General features: G+C 51.7%; 23 non-coding genes across 23 annotated transcripts; all 23 read right to left on the reverse strand.

Moving 5' to 3' along the window:
• Nucleotides 1-1,267: 1,267 nt before the first annotated feature.
• On the reverse strand, nt 1,268-1,340 carry Trnam-cau (transfer RNA methionine (anticodon CAU)). The gene has a single exon. It is a non-coding gene; the product is annotated as a tRNA-Met (tRNA).
• Nucleotides 1,341-2,297: 957 nt separating this feature from the next.
• Trnas-aga (transfer RNA serine (anticodon AGA)) lies at nt 2,298-2,379 on the reverse strand. The gene has a single exon. It is a non-coding gene; the product is annotated as a tRNA-Ser (tRNA).
• A 145-nt stretch (nt 2,380-2,524) lies between these two features.
• Nucleotides 2,525-2,597, reverse strand: Trnak-uuu (transfer RNA lysine (anticodon UUU)). The gene has a single exon. It is a non-coding gene; the product is annotated as a tRNA-Lys (tRNA).
• A 670-nt stretch (nt 2,598-3,267) lies between these two features.
• Nucleotides 3,268-3,340, reverse strand: Trnam-cau (transfer RNA methionine (anticodon CAU)). Its single transcript has one exon. It is a non-coding gene; the product is annotated as a tRNA-Met (tRNA).
• A 957-nt stretch (nt 3,341-4,297) lies between these two features.
• Nucleotides 4,298-4,379, reverse strand: Trnas-aga (transfer RNA serine (anticodon AGA)). Its single transcript has one exon. It is a non-coding gene; the product is annotated as a tRNA-Ser (tRNA).
• A 145-nt stretch (nt 4,380-4,524) lies between these two features.
• Trnak-uuu (transfer RNA lysine (anticodon UUU)) lies at nt 4,525-4,597 on the reverse strand. The gene has a single exon. It is a non-coding gene; the product is annotated as a tRNA-Lys (tRNA).
• A 670-nt stretch (nt 4,598-5,267) lies between these two features.
• Trnam-cau (transfer RNA methionine (anticodon CAU)) lies at nt 5,268-5,340 on the reverse strand. The gene has a single exon. It is a non-coding gene; the product is annotated as a tRNA-Met (tRNA).
• A 957-nt stretch (nt 5,341-6,297) lies between these two features.
• Trnas-aga (transfer RNA serine (anticodon AGA)) lies at nt 6,298-6,379 on the reverse strand. The gene has a single exon. It is a non-coding gene; the product is annotated as a tRNA-Ser (tRNA).
• Nucleotides 6,380-6,524: 145 nt separating this feature from the next.
• On the reverse strand, nt 6,525-6,597 carry Trnak-uuu (transfer RNA lysine (anticodon UUU)). The gene has a single exon. It is a non-coding gene; the product is annotated as a tRNA-Lys (tRNA).
• A 670-nt stretch (nt 6,598-7,267) lies between these two features.
• On the reverse strand, nt 7,268-7,340 carry Trnam-cau (transfer RNA methionine (anticodon CAU)). Its single transcript has one exon. It is a non-coding gene; the product is annotated as a tRNA-Met (tRNA).
• Nucleotides 7,341-8,296: 956 nt separating this feature from the next.
• Trnas-aga (transfer RNA serine (anticodon AGA)) lies at nt 8,297-8,378 on the reverse strand. The gene has a single exon. It is a non-coding gene; the product is annotated as a tRNA-Ser (tRNA).
• Nucleotides 8,379-8,523: 145 nt separating this feature from the next.
• Nucleotides 8,524-8,596, reverse strand: Trnak-uuu (transfer RNA lysine (anticodon UUU)). Its single transcript has one exon. It is a non-coding gene; the product is annotated as a tRNA-Lys (tRNA).
• A 670-nt stretch (nt 8,597-9,266) lies between these two features.
• On the reverse strand, nt 9,267-9,339 carry Trnam-cau (transfer RNA methionine (anticodon CAU)). The gene has a single exon. It is a non-coding gene; the product is annotated as a tRNA-Met (tRNA).
• Nucleotides 9,340-10,296: 957 nt separating this feature from the next.
• Trnas-aga (transfer RNA serine (anticodon AGA)) lies at nt 10,297-10,378 on the reverse strand. The gene has a single exon. It is a non-coding gene; the product is annotated as a tRNA-Ser (tRNA).
• Nucleotides 10,379-10,523: 145 nt separating this feature from the next.
• Trnak-uuu (transfer RNA lysine (anticodon UUU)) lies at nt 10,524-10,596 on the reverse strand. Its single transcript has one exon. It is a non-coding gene; the product is annotated as a tRNA-Lys (tRNA).
• A 670-nt stretch (nt 10,597-11,266) lies between these two features.
• Trnam-cau (transfer RNA methionine (anticodon CAU)) lies at nt 11,267-11,339 on the reverse strand. Its single transcript has one exon. It is a non-coding gene; the product is annotated as a tRNA-Met (tRNA).
• A 957-nt stretch (nt 11,340-12,296) lies between these two features.
• Nucleotides 12,297-12,378, reverse strand: Trnas-aga (transfer RNA serine (anticodon AGA)). Its single transcript has one exon. It is a non-coding gene; the product is annotated as a tRNA-Ser (tRNA).
• Nucleotides 12,379-12,523: 145 nt separating this feature from the next.
• Nucleotides 12,524-12,596, reverse strand: Trnak-uuu (transfer RNA lysine (anticodon UUU)). Its single transcript has one exon. It is a non-coding gene; the product is annotated as a tRNA-Lys (tRNA).
• A 670-nt stretch (nt 12,597-13,266) lies between these two features.
• On the reverse strand, nt 13,267-13,339 carry Trnam-cau (transfer RNA methionine (anticodon CAU)). Its single transcript has one exon. It is a non-coding gene; the product is annotated as a tRNA-Met (tRNA).
• Nucleotides 13,340-14,296: 957 nt separating this feature from the next.
• Trnas-aga (transfer RNA serine (anticodon AGA)) lies at nt 14,297-14,378 on the reverse strand. The gene has a single exon. It is a non-coding gene; the product is annotated as a tRNA-Ser (tRNA).
• A 145-nt stretch (nt 14,379-14,523) lies between these two features.
• Nucleotides 14,524-14,596, reverse strand: Trnak-uuu (transfer RNA lysine (anticodon UUU)). The gene has a single exon. It is a non-coding gene; the product is annotated as a tRNA-Lys (tRNA).
• Nucleotides 14,597-15,266: 670 nt separating this feature from the next.
• Nucleotides 15,267-15,339, reverse strand: Trnam-cau (transfer RNA methionine (anticodon CAU)). The gene has a single exon. It is a non-coding gene; the product is annotated as a tRNA-Met (tRNA).
• Nucleotides 15,340-16,300: 961 nt separating this feature from the next.
• Trnas-aga (transfer RNA serine (anticodon AGA)) lies at nt 16,301-16,382 on the reverse strand. Its single transcript has one exon. It is a non-coding gene; the product is annotated as a tRNA-Ser (tRNA).
• Between the last annotated feature and the right edge of the window lie 111 nt (nt 16,383-16,493).

Here is a 16,493-nt window from a genome sequence, read left to right on the forward strand (position 1 = left end):
TAAAACTTGGTGTAGCTTTGTTAATTGTCCTATCTGATCATTGGTCTTAAAGAATTTGTTTTATCATTAAAATTTAAAGTACTTAATCTATAATGCTTATGTACATTTTACTCACAAAAGTAGTTTTTACTAAATTACTAAAAAACTAGAAGAGGTAACTGATTGTGGTATTTCCATTATTATTATTAGGGTGAACTGAAGCATCCTACCAATTTTCAATATTGTAGCTCTATTATTTCGCGCCTCTGATTTTTCCGAAAAACGCGGATTCTGGAGTCAATTTTAGTTTTACGGTTTTGGAAACCAGCACCACTCATTAATGACTTCTTACTGCACCTTCTCACCAAATTTTGGCTTCCTAGCGTCATTATTTAGCGCCTCCTATTTTTCTTTCAAAACGTGAATTTTACGTAAACTACTAATTTTATAACATTAAGATTTGTTACCTGAAACATTATTACATAGAACTATACTTTAACAAAGTTTTACACACAAATCTTAATTTTTACTTTTATGTTAAATGTGGTGCAATACTATATGCAGGCGCGTTACGATGACGTGACGCTACTAGCAGTGAACTAGGGTAAGTCCCGTGCACTCGCTCGCCTCTGTATCTTATACATGATACAGCGCTTGCTTTGCTTCAGTGTGTGTAGGCTTCTGGCGCTACTGGCGACTGCACCGACTACTCACTGACGCTGGTAGCAGCCCAACAGCGGACCAGTGCCTCTTCTCCCTTTATTCCGGTGCTGACAGTAACTGCATCACGTGCCTGCTTTCCCCGATTGCGTTCGGTTGAAGCCAAGGAAGAAGGGCGACCAACGACAGTTCGAAGACCAAAACATGGAGCGTTGTGTGCGCAAATAGTTCCGTTCCGGTACCGGGAATCGAAGCCGGACCTGTTGAGTGAAAGCCAGGTATCCTTAGCCACTAGACCACACAGGACTTGCTCTACAGCGGTGAGATTTACTCCGTCTCTTATTGTATTTTGTGCTGAATCTGGACTCAGTGCTGTTCTCTGCTTGCGATCATATCCGCGCCTACAGACCGGCATGGCGCACAGTTCAAAATTGACTGTCCATTGCTGTGTGCATCGCATTTTGCTTGTAACACGGAGGAGAAATATCAAAGTTGTTACGTCGTCATAATTGGAAGTAAACATTTTGACGCTGAGGCGTGGACTCCGTGTGGATAACGGACAACAGTTAAGTTCGTTTCCTAGCAACAGCAACGCCCTTAATGCAGTCATGATGTGCAGAAAATTGAATGCCCCGGGTGAGGATCGAACTCACGACCTTAAGATTATGAGACTTACGCGCTGCCTACTGCGCTACCGAGGCACGCCGGAGACGACCTCGCAGGAAACTCGGTAAGTCTCACATATTAGAGATAGACAGTTTGCGCTTTCTGAAGAATCTGTTGTCTTGCTACACGTGCTGTCCCGACTCTCTAGATTAAACTGCAGCCGCAGCTATACAGCTATAAGGTCCTGAGGCTGACCCATCTCAAGCGAGCAATCCGCGCGGCAGCATTGTTGCCACAAGAGCAAAATAATGCATCGACCGGGAATCGTGCCGGCATACCTTAAGATTATGAGACTTAGGCGCTGCCTACTGCACTACTGAGTCACAAACCACTCAACTACAGATGCTCGACAAGCTACCCGTGCTTTCCAAGCAGCTGTCGGCAGGGAAACTGGGATTGCCACCCAGCGACGTCGAAAAAGGGGCTAAACTCGCGAAGTCCCCCACTACACTGCCTTAAAACGACCGTTCATCACTATCGTGTGAGTAACCTTGCGTCAGCGGCGACGAGTCTTGCCCAAAGACGTAGCGTGCTTGGAGGCGCTGCCCGAATGCGTGTGGATGCACCCTCCTACCTCGTAATGCGCCTGCAGCTCCTATAGCCGTGGGCCGCCGTCGGCGGGCGGGAAGCCGACACAGCGCGGCGTTGCGAGCAGCGGCAGTGCGGTGGTGTTGTACTGTTGAGCATAGTTGCCTTCCAAGCAGTTGATCCGGGTACGATTCCCGGCCACCGCAAGTGGCGCTAACTTTTCCGTATCATTATGTGGGCTCCTGCTGTTAAATTAAGGTTTTTTTTTTTTTCGTCGTTGCACCATCCTGTAGTATGTCCCGACTTGTCCCGACTTTGCTCGGCTGACGCGAAAGCTGACGCTTGGAAATCGCCCTTATCTAAAGGACAGGCACTATAAACGGCTGTGAGAGGTGAGGTGTGGCGAGGTACCAAAACGCGATATTTTCTGCTTCTTCTTCCAAAACAAGAAAAGAAAAATCGGACGCAGTCGGTAGGACTCGAACCTACGCTCCCAGAGGGAATCTGATTTCTAGTCAGACGCCTTAACCACTCGGCCACGACTGCTTGTCCAACAGGTGCCCCTCGAATCGTGAAAAACCCGACCGGTTGCGTCTGCGCAGAATGCCGACAGGAAACGTAAAACCGTGCACTGATTACGACAGGGCTACTATCGCTACGAGACGAGCCATTACGGAAGCGTTAAAATCTTCGCCCGGACAGGGACTCGAACCCTGGACCCTTAGGTTAAAAGCCTAATGCTCTACCGACTGAGCTATCCGGGCTTTCGCTTGTTGTGGTTGGAGCGGTTTCAAGCAACGTGATTAAGTGGAAGGTGTGTGTAGGCTTCTGGCGCTACTGGCGACTGCACCGACTACTCACTGACGCTGGTAGCAGCCCAACAGCGGACCAGTGCCTCTTCTCCCTTTATTCCGGTGCTGACAGTAACTGCATCACGTGCCTGCTTTCCCCGATTGCGTTCGGTTGAAGCCAAGGAAGAAGGGCGACCAACGACAGTTCGAAGACCAAAACATGGAGCGTTGTGTGCGCAAATAGTTCCGTTCCGGTACCGGGAATCGAAGCCGGACCTGTTGAGTGAAAGCCAGGTATCCTAGCCACTAGACCACACAGGACTTGCTCTACAGCGGTGAGATTTACTCCGTCTCTTATTGTATTTTGTGCTGAATCTGGACTCAGTGCTGTTCTCTGCTTGCGATCATATCCGCGCCTACAGACCGGCATGGCGCACAGTTCAAAATTGACTGTCCATTGCTGTGTGCATCGCATTTTGCTTGTAACACGGAGGAGAAATATCAAAGTTGTTACGTCGTCATAATTGGAAGTAAACATTTTGACGCTGAGGCGTGGACTCCGTGTGGATAACGGACAACAGTTAAGTTCGTTTCCTAGCAACAGCAACGCCCTTAATGCAGTCATGATGTGCAGAAAATTGAATGCCCCGGGTGAGGATCGAACTCACGACCTTAAGATTATGAGACTTACGCGCTGCCTACTGCGCTACCGAGGCACGCCGGAGACGACCTCGCAGGAAACTCGGTAAGTCTCACATATTAGAGATAGACAGTTTGCGCTTTCTGAAGAATCTGTTGTCTTGCTACACGTGCTGTCCCGACTCTCTAGATTAAACTGCAGCCGCAGCTATACAGCTATAAGGTCCTGAGGCTGACCCATCTCAAGCGAGCAATCCGCGCGGCAGCATTGTTGCCACAAGAGCAAAATAATGCATCGACCGGGAATCGTGCCGGCATACCTTAAGATTATGAGACTTAGGCGCTGCCTACTGCACTACTGAGTCACAAACCACTCAACTACAGATGCTCGACAAGCTACCCGTGCTTTCCAAGCAGCTGTCGGCAGGGAAACTGGGATTGCCACCCAGCGACGTCGAAAAAGGGGCTAAACTCGCGAAGTCCCCCACTACACTGCCTTAAAACGACCGTTCATCACTATCGTGTGAGTAACCTTGCGTCAGCGGCGACGAGTCTTGCCCAAAGACGTAGCGTGCTTGGAGGCGCTGCCCGAATGCGTGTGGATGCACCCTCCTACCTCGTAATGCGCCTGCAGCTCCTATAGCCGTGGGCCGCCGTCGGCGGGCGGGAAGCCGACACAGCGCGGCGTTGCGAGCAGCGGCAGTGCGGTGGTGTTGTACTGTTGAGCATAGTTGCCTTCCAAGCAGTTGATCCGGGTACGATTCCCGGCCACCGCAAGTGGCGCTAACTTTTCCGTATCATTATGTGGGCTCCTGCTGTTAAATTAAGGTTTTTTTTTTTTTCGTCGTTGCACCATCCTGTAGTATGTCCCGACTTGTCCCGACTTTGCTCGGCTGACGCGAAAGCTGACGCTTGGAAATCGCCCTTATCTAAAGGACAGGCACTATAAACGGCTGTGAGAGGTGAGGTGTGGCGAGGTACCAAAACGCGATATTTTCTGCTTCTTCTTCCAAAACAAGAAAAGAAAAATCGGACGCAGTCGGTAGGACTCGAACCTACGCTCCCAGAGGGAATCTGATTTCTAGTCAGACGCCTTAACCACTCGGCCACGACTGCTTGTCCAACAGGTGCCCCTCGAATCGTGAAAAACCCGACCGGTTGCGTCTGCGCAGAATGCCGACAGGAAACGTAAAACCGTGCACTGATTACGACAGGGCTACTATCGCTACGAGACGAGCCATTACGGAAGCGTTAAAATCTTCGCCCGGACAGGGACTCGAACCCTGGACCCTTAGGTTAAAAGCCTAATGCTCTACCGACTGAGCTATCCGGGCTTTCGCTTGTTGTGGTTGGAGCGGTTTCAAGCAACGTGATTAAGTGGAAGGTGTGTGTAGGCTTCTGGCGCTACTGGCGACTGCACCGACTACTCACTGACGCTGGTAGCAGCCCAACAGCGGACCAGTGCCTCTTCTCCCTTTATTCCGGTGCTGACAGTAACTGCATCACGTGCCTGCTTTCCCCGATTGCGTTCGGTTGAAGCCAAGGAAGAAGGGCGACCAACGACAGTTCGAAGACCAAAACATGGAGCGTTGTGTGCGCAAATAGTTCCGTTCCGGTACCGGGAATCGAAGCCGGACCTGTTGAGTGAAAGCCAGGTATCCTAGCCACTAGACCACACAGGACTTGCTCTACAGCGGTGAGATTTACTCCGTCTCTTATTGTATTTTGTGCTGAATCTGGACTCAGTGCTGTTCTCTGCTTGCGATCATATCCGCGCCTACAGACCGGCATGGCGCACAGTTCAAAATTGACTGTCCATTGCTGTGTGCATCGCATTTTGCTTGTAACACGGAGGAGAAATATCAAAGTTGTTACGTCGTCATAATTGGAAGTAAACATTTTGACGCTGAGGCGTGGACTCCGTGTGGATAACGGACAACAGTTAAGTTCGTTTCCTAGCAACAGCAACGCCCTTAATGCAGTCATGATGTGCAGAAAATTGAATGCCCCGGGTGAGGATCGAACTCACGACCTTAAGATTATGAGACTTACGCGCTGCCTACTGCGCTACCGAGGCACGCCGGAGACGACCTCGCAGGAAACTCGGTAAGTCTCACATATTAGAGATAGACAGTTTGCGCTTTCTGAAGAATCTGTTGTCTTGCTACACGTGCTGTCCCGACTCTCTAGATTAAACTGCAGCCGCAGCTATACAGCTATAAGGTCCTGAGGCTGACCCATCTCAAGCGAGCAATCCGCGCGGCAGCATTGTTGCCACAAGAGCAAAATAATGCATCGACCGGGAATCGTGCCGGCATACCTTAAGATTATGAGACTTAGGCGCTGCCTACTGCACTACTGAGTCACAAACCACTCAACTACAGATGCTCGACAAGCTACCCGTGCTTTCCAAGCAGCTGTCGGCAGGGAAACTGGGATTGCCACCCAGCGACGTCGAAAAAGGGGCTAAACTCGCGAAGTCCCCCACTACACTGCCTTAAAACGACCGTTCATCACTATCGTGTGAGTAACCTTGCGTCAGCGGCGACGAGTCTTGCCCAAAGACGTAGCGTGCTTGGAGGCGCTGCCCGAATGCGTGTGGATGCACCCTCCTACCTCGTAATGCGCCTGCAGCTCCTATAGCCGTGGGCCGCCGTCGGCGGGCGGGAAGCCGACACAGCGCGGCGTTGCGAGCAGCGGCAGTGCGGTGGTGTTGTACTGTTGAGCATAGTTGCCTTCCAAGCAGTTGATCCGGGTACGATTCCCGGCCACCGCAAGTGGCGCTAACTTTTCCGTATCATTATGTGGGCTCCTGCTGTTAAATTAAGGTTTTTTTTTTTTTCGTCGTTGCACCATCCTGTAGTATGTCCCGACTTGTCCCGACTTTGCTCGGCTGACGCGAAAGCTGACGCTTGGAAATCGCCCTTATCTAAAGGACAGGCACTATAAACGGCTGTGAGAGGTGAGGTGTGGCGAGGTACCAAAACGCGATATTTTCTGCTTCTTCTTCCAAAACAAGAAAAGAAAAATCGGACGCAGTCGGTAGGACTCGAACCTACGCTCCCAGAGGGAATCTGATTTCTAGTCAGACGCCTTAACCACTCGGCCACGACTGCTTGTCCAACAGGTGCCCTTCGAATCGTGAAAAACCCGACCGGTTGCGTCTGCGCAGAATGCCGACAGGAAACGTAAAACCGTGCACTGATTACGACAGGGCTACTATCGCTACGAGACGAGCCATTACGGAAGCGTTAAAATCTTCGCCCGGACAGGGACTCGAACCCTGGACCCTTAGGTTAAAAGCCTAATGCTCTACCGACTGAGCTATCCGGGCTTTCGCTTGTTGTGGTTGGAGCGGTTTCAAGCAACGTGATTAAGTGGAAGGTGTGTGTAGGCTTCTGGCGCTACTGGCGACTGCACCGACTACTCACTGACGCTGGTAGCAGCCCAACAGCGGACCAGTGCCTCTTCTCCCTTTATTCCGGTGCTGACAGTAACTGCATCACGTGCCTGCTTTCCCCGATTGCGTTCGGTTGAAGCCAAGGAAGAAGGGCGACCAACGACAGTTCGAAGACCAAAACATGGAGCGTTGTGTGCGCAAATAGTTCCGTTCCGGTACCGGGAATCGAAGCCGGACCTGTTGAGTGAAAGCCAGGTATCCTAGCCACTAGACCACACAGGACTTGCTCTACAGCGGTGAGATTTACTCCGTCTCTTATTGTATTTTGTGCTGAATCTGGACTCAGTGCTGTTCTCTGCTTGCGATCATATCCGCGCCTACAGACCGGCATGGCGCACAGTTCAAAATTGACTGTCCATTGCTGTGTGCATCGCATTTTGCTTGTAACACGGAGGAGAAATATCAAAGTTGTTACGTCGTCATAATTGGAAGTAAACATTTTGACGCTGAGGCGTGGACTCCGTGTGGATAACGGACAACAGTTAAGTTCGTTTCCTAGCAACAGCAACGCCCTTAATGCAGCCATGATGTGCAGAAAACTGAATGCCCCGGGTGAGGATCGAACTCACGACCTTAAGATTATGAGACTTACGCGCTGCCTACTGCGCTACCGAGGCACGCCGGAGACGACCTCGCAGGAAACTCGGTAAGTCTCACATATTAGAGATAGACAGTTTGCGCTTTCTGAAGAATCTGTTGTCTTGCTACACGTGCTGTCCCGACTCTCTAGATTAAACTGCAGCCGCAGCTATACAGCTATAAGGTCCTGAGGCTGACCCATCTCAAGCGAGCAATCCGCGCGGCAGCATTGTTGCCACAAGAGCAAAATAATGCATCGACCGGGAATCGTGCCGGCATACCTTAAGATTATGAGACTTAGGCGCTGCCTACTGCACTACTGAGTCACAAACCACTCAACTACAGATGCTCGACAAGCTACCCGTGCTTTCCAAGCAGCTGTCGGCAGGGAAACTGGGATTGCCACCCAGCGACGTCGAAAAAGGGGCTAAACTCGCGAAGTCCCCCACTACACTGCCTTAAAACGACCGTTCATCACTATCGTGTGAGTAACCTTGCGTCAGCGGCGACGAGTCTTGCCCAAAGACGTAGCGTGCTTGGAGGCGCTGCCCGAATGCGTGTGGATGCACCCTCCTACCTCGTAATGCGCCTGCAGCTCCTATAGCCGTGGGCCGCCGTCGGCGGGCGGGAAGCCGACACAGCGCGGCGTTGCGAGCAGCGGCAGTGCGGTGGTGTTGTACTGTTGAGCATAGTTGCCTTCCAAGCAGTTGATCCGGGTACGATTCCCGGCCACCGCAAGTGGCGCTAACTTTTCCGTATCATTATGTGGGCTCCTGCTGTTAAATTAAGGTTTTTTTTTTTTCGTCGTTGCACCATCCTGTAGTATGTCCCGACTTGTCCCGACTTTGCTCGGCTGACGCGAAAGCTGACGCTTGGAAATCGCCCTTATCTAAAGGACAGGCACTATAAACGGCTGTGAGAGGTGAGGTGTGGCGAGGTACCAAAACGCGATATTTTCTGCTTCTTCTTCCAAAACAAGAAAAGAAAAATCGGACGCAGTCGGTAGGACTCGAACCTACGCTCCCAGAGGGAATCTGATTTCTAGTCAGACGCCTTAACCACTCGGCCACGACTGCTTGTCCAACAGGTGCCCCTCGAATCGTGAAAAACCCGACCGGTTGCGTCTGCGCAGAATGCCGACAGGAAACGTAAAACCGTGCACTGATTACGACAGGGCTACTATCGCTACGAGACGAGCCATTACGGAAGCGTTAAAATCTTCGCCCGGACAGGGACTCGAACCCTGGACCCTTAGGTTAAAAGCCTAATGCTCTACCGACTGAGCTATCCGGGCTTTCGCTTGTTGTGGTTGGAGCGGTTTCAAGCAACGTGATTAAGTGGAAGGTGTGTGTAGGCTTCTGGCGCTACTGGCGACTGCACCGACTACTCACTGACGCTGGTAGCAGCCCAACAGCGGACCAGTGCCTCTTCTCCCTTTATTCCGGTGCTGACAGTAACTGCATCACGTGCCTGCTTTCCCCGATTGCGTTCGGTTGAAGCCAAGGAAGAAGGGCGACCAACGACAGTTCGAAGACCAAAACATGGAACGTTGTGTGCGCAAATAGTTCCGTTCCGGTACCGGGAATCGAAGCCGGACCTGTTGAGTGAAAGCCAGGTATCCTAGCCACTAGACCACACAGGACTTGCTCTACAGCGGTGAGATTTACTCCGTCTCTTATTGTATTTTGTGCTGAATCTGGACTCAGTGCTGTTCTCTGCTTGCGATCATATCCGCGCCTACAGACCGGCATGGCGCACAGTTCAAAATTGACTGTCCATTGCTGTGTGCATCGCATTTTGCTTGTAACACGGAGGAGAAATATCAAAGTTGTTACGTCGTCATAATTGGAAGTAAACATTTTGACGCTGAGGCGTGGACTCCGTGTGGATAACGGACAACAGTTAAGTTCGTTTCCTAGCAACAGCAACGCCCTTAATGCAGTCATGATGTGCAGAAAATTGAATGCCCCGGGTGAGGATCGAACTCACGACCTTAAGATTATGAGACTTACGCGCTGCCTACTGCGCTACCGAGGCACGCCGGAGACGACCTCGCAGGAAACTCGGTAAGTCTCACATATTAGAGATAGACAGTTTGCGCTTTCTGAAGAATCTGTTGTCTTGCTACACGTGCTGTCCCGACTCTCTAGATTAAACTGCAGCCGCAGCTATACAGCTATAAGGTCCTGAGGCTGACCCATCTCAAGCGAGCAATCCGCGCGGCAGCATTGTTGCCACAAGAGCAAAATAATGCATCGACCGGGAATCGTGCCGGCATACCTTAAGATTATGAGACTTAGGCGCTGCCTACTGCACTACTGAGTCACAAACCACTCAACTACAGATGCTCGACAAGCTACCCGTGCTTTCCAAGCAGCTGTCGGCAGGGAAACTGGGATTGCCACCCAGCGACGTCGAAAAAGGGGCTAAACTCGCGAAGTCCCCCACTACACTGCCTTAAAACGACCGTTCATCACTATCGTGTGAGTAACCTTGCGTCAGCGGCGACGAGTCTTGCCCAAAGACGTAGCGTGCTTGGAGGCGCTGCCCGAATGCGTGTGGATGCACCCTCCTACCTCGTAATGCGCCTGCAGCTCCTATAGCCGTGGGCCGCCGTCGGCGGGCGGGAAGCCGACACAGCGCGGCGTTGCGAGCAGCGGCAGTGCGGTGGTGTTGTACTGTTGAGCATAGTTGCCTTCCAAGCAGTTGATCCGGGTACGATTCCCGGCCACCGCAAGTGGCGCTAACTTTTCCGTATCATTATGTGGGCTCCTGCTGTTAAATTAAGGTTTTTTTTTTTTTCGTCGTTGCACCATCCTGTAGTATGTCCCGACTTGTCCCGACTTTGCTCGGCTGACGCGAAAGCTGACGCTTGGAAATCGCCCTTATCTAAAGGACAGGCACTATAAACGGCTGTGAGAGGTGAGGTGTGGCGAGGTACCAAAACGCGATATTTTCTGCTTCTTCTTCCAAAACAAGAAAAGAAAAATCGGACGCAGTCGGTAGGACTCGAACCTACGCTCCCAGAGGGAATCTGATTTCTAGTCAGACGCCTTAACCACTCGGCCACGACTGCTTGTCCAACAGGTGCCCTTCGAATCGTGAAAAACCCGACCGGTTGCGTCTGCGCAGAATGCCGACAGGAAACGTAAAACCGTGCACTGATTACGACAGGGCTACTATCGCTACGAGACGAGCCATTACGGAAGCGTTAAAATCTTCGCCCGGACAGGGACTCGAACCCTGGACCCTTAGGTTAAAAGCCTAATGCTCTACCGACTGAGCTATCCGGGCTTTCGCTTGTTGTGGTTGGAGCGGTTTCAAGCAACGTGATTAAGTGGAAGGTGTGTGTAGGCTTCTGGCGCTACTGGCGACTGCACCGACTACTCACTGACGCTGGTAGCAGCCCAACAGCGGACCAGTGCCTCTTCTCCCTTTATTCCGGTGCTGACAGTAACTGCATCACGTGCCTGCTTTCCCCGATTGCGTTCGGTTGAAGCCAAGGAAGAAGGGCGACCAACGACAGTTCGAAGACCAAAACATGGAGCGTTGTGTGCGCAAATAGTTCCGTTCCGGTACCGGGAATCGAAGCCGGACCTGTTGAGTGAAAGCCAGGTATCCTAGCCACTAGACCACACAGGACTTGCTCTACAGCGGTGAGATTTACTCCGTCTCTTATTGTATTTTGTGCTGAATCTGGACTCAGTGCTGTTCTCTGCTTGCGATCATATCCGCGCCTACAGACCGGCATGGCGCACAGTTCAAAATTGACTGTCCATTGCTGTGTGCATCGCATTTTGCTTGTAACACGGAGGAGAAATATCAAAGTTGTTACGTCGTCATAATTGGAAGTAAACATTTTGACGCTGAGGCGTGGACTCCGTGTGGATAACGGACAACAGTTAAGTTCGTTTCCTAGCAACAGCAACGCCCTTAATGCAGTCATGATGTGCAGAAAATTGAATGCCCCGGGTGAGGATCGAACTCACGACCTTAAGATTATGAGACTTACGCGCTGCCTACTGCGCTACCGAGGCACGCCGGAGACGACCTCGCAGGAAACTCGGTAAGTCTCACATATTAGAGATAGACAGTTTGCGCTTTCTGAAGAATCTGTTGTCTTGCTACACGTGCTGTCCCGACTCTCTAGATTAAACTGCAGCCGCAGCTATACAGCTATAAGGTCCTGAGGCTGACCCATCTCAAGCGAGCAATCCGCGCGGCAGCATTGTTGCCACAAGAGCAAAATAATGCATCGACCGGGAATCGTGCCGGCATACCTTAAGATTATGAGACTTAGGCGCTGCCTACTGCACTACTGAGTCACAAACCACTCAACTACAGATGCTCGACAAGCTACCCGTGCTTTCCAAGCAGCTGTCGGCAGGGAAACTGGGATTGCCACCCAGCGACGTCGAAAAAGGGGCTAAACTCGCGAAGTCCCCCACTACACTGCCTTAAAACGACCGTTCATCACTATCGTGTGAGTAACCTTGCGTCAGCGGCGACGAGTCTTGCCCAAAGACGTAGCGTGCTTGGAGGCGCTGCCCGAATGCGTGTGGATGCACCCTCCTACCTCGTAATGCGCCTGCAGCTCCTATAGCCGTGGGCCGCCGTCGGCGGGCGGGAAGCCGACACAGCGCGGCGTTGCGAGCAGCGGCAGTGCGGTGGTGTTGTACTGTTGAGCATAGTTGCCTTCCAAGCAGTTGATCCGGGTACGATTCCCGGCCACCGCAAGTGGCGCTAACTTTTCCGTATCATTATGTGGGCTCCTGCTGTTAAATTAAGGTTTTTTTTTTTTTCGTCGTTGCACCATCCTGTAGTATGTCCCGACTTGTCCCGACTTTGCTCGGCTGACGCGAAAGCTGACGCTTGGAAATCGCCCTTATCTAAAGGACAGGCACTATAAACGGCTGTGAGAGGTGAGGTGTGGCGAGGTACCAAAACGCGATATTTTCTGCTTCTTCTTCCAAAACAAGAAAAGAAAAATCGGACGCAGTCGGTAGGACTCGAACCTACGCTCCCAGAGGGAATCTGATTTCTAGTCAGACGCCTTAACCACTCGGCCACGACTGCTTGTCCAACAGGTGCCCCTCGAATCGTGAAAAACCCGACCGGTTGCGTCTGCGCAGAATGCCGACAGGAAACGTAAAACCGTGCACTGATTACGACAGGGCTACTATCGCTACGAGACGAGCCATTACGGAAGCGTTAAAATCTTCGCCCGGACAGGGACTCGAACCCTGGACCCTTAGGTTAAAAGCCTAATGCTCTACCGACTGAGCTATCCGGGCTTTCGCTTGTTGTGGTTGGAGCGGTTTCAAGCAACGTGATTAAGTGGAAGGTGTGTGTAGGCTTCTGGCGCTACTGGCGACTGCACCGACTACTCACTGACGCTGGTAGCAGCCCAACAGCGGACCAGTGCCTCTTCTCCCTTTATTCCGGTGCTGACAGTAACTGCATCACGTGCCTGCTTTCCCCGATTGCGTTCGGTTGAAGCCAAGGAAGAAGGGCGACCAACGACAGTTCGAAGACCAAAACATGGAGCGTTGTGTGCGCAAATAGTTCCGTTCCGGTACCGGGAATCGAAGCCGGACCTGTTGAGTGAAAGCCAGGTATCCTAGCCACTAGACCACACAGGACTTGCTCTACAGCGGTGAGATTTACTCCGTCTCTTATTGTATTTTGTGCTGAATCTGGACTCAGTGCTGTTCTCTGCTTGCGATCATATCCGCGCCTACAGACCGGCATGGCGCACAGTTCAAAATTGACTGTCCATTGCTGTGTGCATCGCATTTTGCTTGTAACACGGAGGAGAAATATCAAAGTTGTTACGTCGTCATAATTGGAAGTAAACATTTTGACGCTGAGGCGTGGACTCCGTGTGGATAACGGACAACAGTTAAGTTCGTTTCCTAGCAACAGCAACGCCCTTAATGCAGTCATGATGTGCAGAAAATTGAATGCCCCGGGTGAGGATCGAACTCACGACCTTAAGATTATGAGACTTACGCGCTGCCTACTGCGCTACCGAGGCACGCCGGAGACGACCTCGCAGGAAACTCGGTAAGTCTCACATATTAGAGATAGACAGTTTGCGCTTTCTGAAGAATCTGTTGTCTTGCTACACGTGCTGTCCCGACTCTCTAGATTAAACTGCAGCCGCAGCTATACAGCTATAAGGTCCTGAGGCTGACCCATCTCAAGCGAGCAATCCGCGCGGCAGCATTGTTGCCACAAGAGCAAAATAATGCATCGACCGGGAATCGTGCCGGCATACCTTAAGATTATGAGACTTAGGCGCTGCCTACTGCACTACTGAGTCACAAACCACTCAACTACAGATGCTCGACAAGCTACCCGTGCTTTCCAAGCAGCTGTCGGCAGGGAAACTGGGATTGCCACCCAGCGACGTCGAAAAAGGGGCTAAACTCGCGAAGTCCCCCACTACACTGCCTTAAAACGACCGTTCATCACTATCGTGTGAGTAACCTTGCGTCAGCGGCGACGAGTCTTGCCCAAAGACGTAGCGTGCTTGGAGGCGCTGCCCGAATGCGTGTGGATGCACCCTCCTACCTCGTAATGCGCCTGCAGCTCCTATAGCCGTGGGCCGCCGTCGGCGGGCGGGAAGCCGACACAGCGCGGCGTTGCGAGCAGCGGCAGTGCGGTGGTGTTGTACTGTTGAGCATAGTTGCCTTCCAAGCAGTTGATCCGGGTACGATTCCCGGCCACCGCAAGTGGCGCTAACTTTTCCGTATCATTATGTGGGCTCCTGCTGTTAAATTAAGGTTTTTTTTTTTTTCGTCGTTGCACCATCCTGTAGTATGTCCCGACTTGTCCCGACTTTGCTCGGCTGACGCGAAAGCTGACGCTTGGAAATCGCCCTTATCTAAAGGACAGGCACTATAAACGGCTGTGAGAGGTGAGGTGTGGCGAGGTACCAAAACGCGATATTTTCTGCTTCTTCTTCCAAAACAAGAAAAGAAAAATCGGACGCAGTCGGTAGGACTCGAACCTACGCTCCCAGAGGGAATCTGATTTCTAGTCAGACGCCTTAACCACTCGGCCACGACTGCTTGTCCAACAGGTGCCCTTCGAATCGTGAAAAACCCGACCGGTTGCGTCTGCGCAGAATGCCGACAGGAAACGTAAAACCGTGCACTGATTACGACAGGGCTACTATCGCTACGAGACGAGCCATTACGGAAGCGTTAAAATCTTCGCCCGGACAGGGACTCGAACCCTGGACCCTTAGGTTAAAAGCCTAATGCTCTACCGACTGAGCTATCCGGGCTTTCGCTTGTTGTGGTTGGAGCGGTTTCAAGCAACGTGATTAAGTGGAAGGTGTGTGTAGGCTTCTGGCGCTACTGGCGACTGCACCGACTACTCACTGACGCTGGTAGCAGCCCAACAGCGGACCAGTGCCTCTTCTCCCTTTATTCCGGTGCTGACAGTAACTGCATCACGTGCCTGCTTTCCCCGATTGCGTTCGGTTGAAGCCAAGGAAGAAGGGCGACCAACGACAGTTCGAAGACCAAAACATGGAGCGTTGTGTGCGCAAATAGTTCCGTTCCGGTACCGGGAATCGAAGCCGGACCTGTTGAGTGAAAGCCAGGTATCCTAGCCACTAGACCACACAGGACTTGCTCTACAGCGGTGAGATTTACTCCGTCTCTTATTGTATTTTGTGCTGAATCTGGACTCAGTGCTGTTCTCTGCTTGCGATCATATCCGCGCCTACAGACCGGCATGGCGCACAGTTCAAAATTGACTGTCCATTGCTGTGTGCATCGCATTTTGCTTGTAACACGGAGGAGAAATATCAAAGTTGTTACGTCGTCATAATTGGAAGTAAACATTTTGACGCTGAGGCGTGGACTCCGTGTGGATAACGGACAACAGTTAAGTTCGTTTCCTAGCAACAGCAACGCCCTTAATGCAGTCATGATGTGCAGAAAATTGAATGCCCCGGGTGAGGATCGAACTCACGACCTTAAGATTATGAGACTTACGCGCTGCCTACTGCGCTACCGAGGCACGCCGGAGACGACCTCGCAGGAAACTCGGTAAGTCTCACATATTAGAGATAGACAGTTTGCGCTTTCTGAAGAATCTGTTGTCTTGCTACACGTGCTGTCCCGACTCTCTAGATTAAACTGCAGCCGCAGCTATACAGCTATAAGGTCCTGAGGCTGACCCATCTCAAGCGAGCAATCCGCGCGGCAGCATTGTTGCCACAAGAGCAAAATAATGCATCGACCGGGAATCGTGCCGGCATACCTTAAGATTATGAGACTTAGGCGCTGCCTACTGCACTACTGAGTCACAAACCACTCAACTACAGATGCTCGACAAGCTACCCGTGCTTTCCAAGCAGCTGTCGGCAGGGAAACTGGGATTGCCACCCAGCGACGTCGAAAAAGGGGCTAAACTCGCGAAGTCCCCCACTACACTGCCTTAAAACGACCGTTCATCACTATCGTGTGAGTAACCTTGCGTCAGCGGCGACGAGTCTTGCCCAAAGACGTAGCGTGCTTGGAGGCGCTGCCCGAATGCGTGTGGATGCACCCTCCTACCTCGTAATGCGCCTGCAGCTCCTATAGCCGTGGGCCGCCGTCGGCGGGCGGGAAGCCGACACAGCGCGGCGTTGCGAGCAGCGGCAGTGCGGTGGTGTTGTACTGTTGAGCATAGTTGCCTTCCAAGCAGTTGATCCGTGTACGATTCCCGGCCACCGCAAGTGGCGCTAACTTTTCCGTATCATTATGTGGGCTCCTGCTGTTAAATTAAGGTTTTTTTTTTTTTTTTTCGTCGTTGCACCATCCTGTAGTATGTCCCGACTTGTCCCGACTTTGCTCGGCTGACGCGAAAGCTGACGCTTGGAAATCGCCCTTATCTAAAGGACAGGCACTATAAACGGCTGTGAGAGCTGAGGTGTGGCGAGGTACCAAAACGCGATATTTTCTGCTTCTTCTTCCAAAACAAGAAAAGAAAAATCGGACGCAGTCGGTAGGACTCGAACCTACGCTCCCAGAGGGAATCTGATTTCTAGTCAGACGCCTTAACCACTCGGCCACGACTGCTTGTCCAACAGGTGCCCCTCGAATCGTGAAAAACCCGACCGGTTGCGTCTGCGCAGAATGCCGACAGGAAACGTAAAACCGTGCACTGATTACGACAGGGCTACTATCGCT

This window comes from Schistocerca gregaria, chromosome 3, assembly GCF_023897955.1.
Source record: "Schistocerca gregaria isolate iqSchGreg1 chromosome 3, iqSchGreg1.2, whole genome shotgun sequence".
Lineage (NCBI taxonomy): Eukaryota > Metazoa > Arthropoda > Insecta > Orthoptera > Acrididae > Schistocerca > Schistocerca gregaria.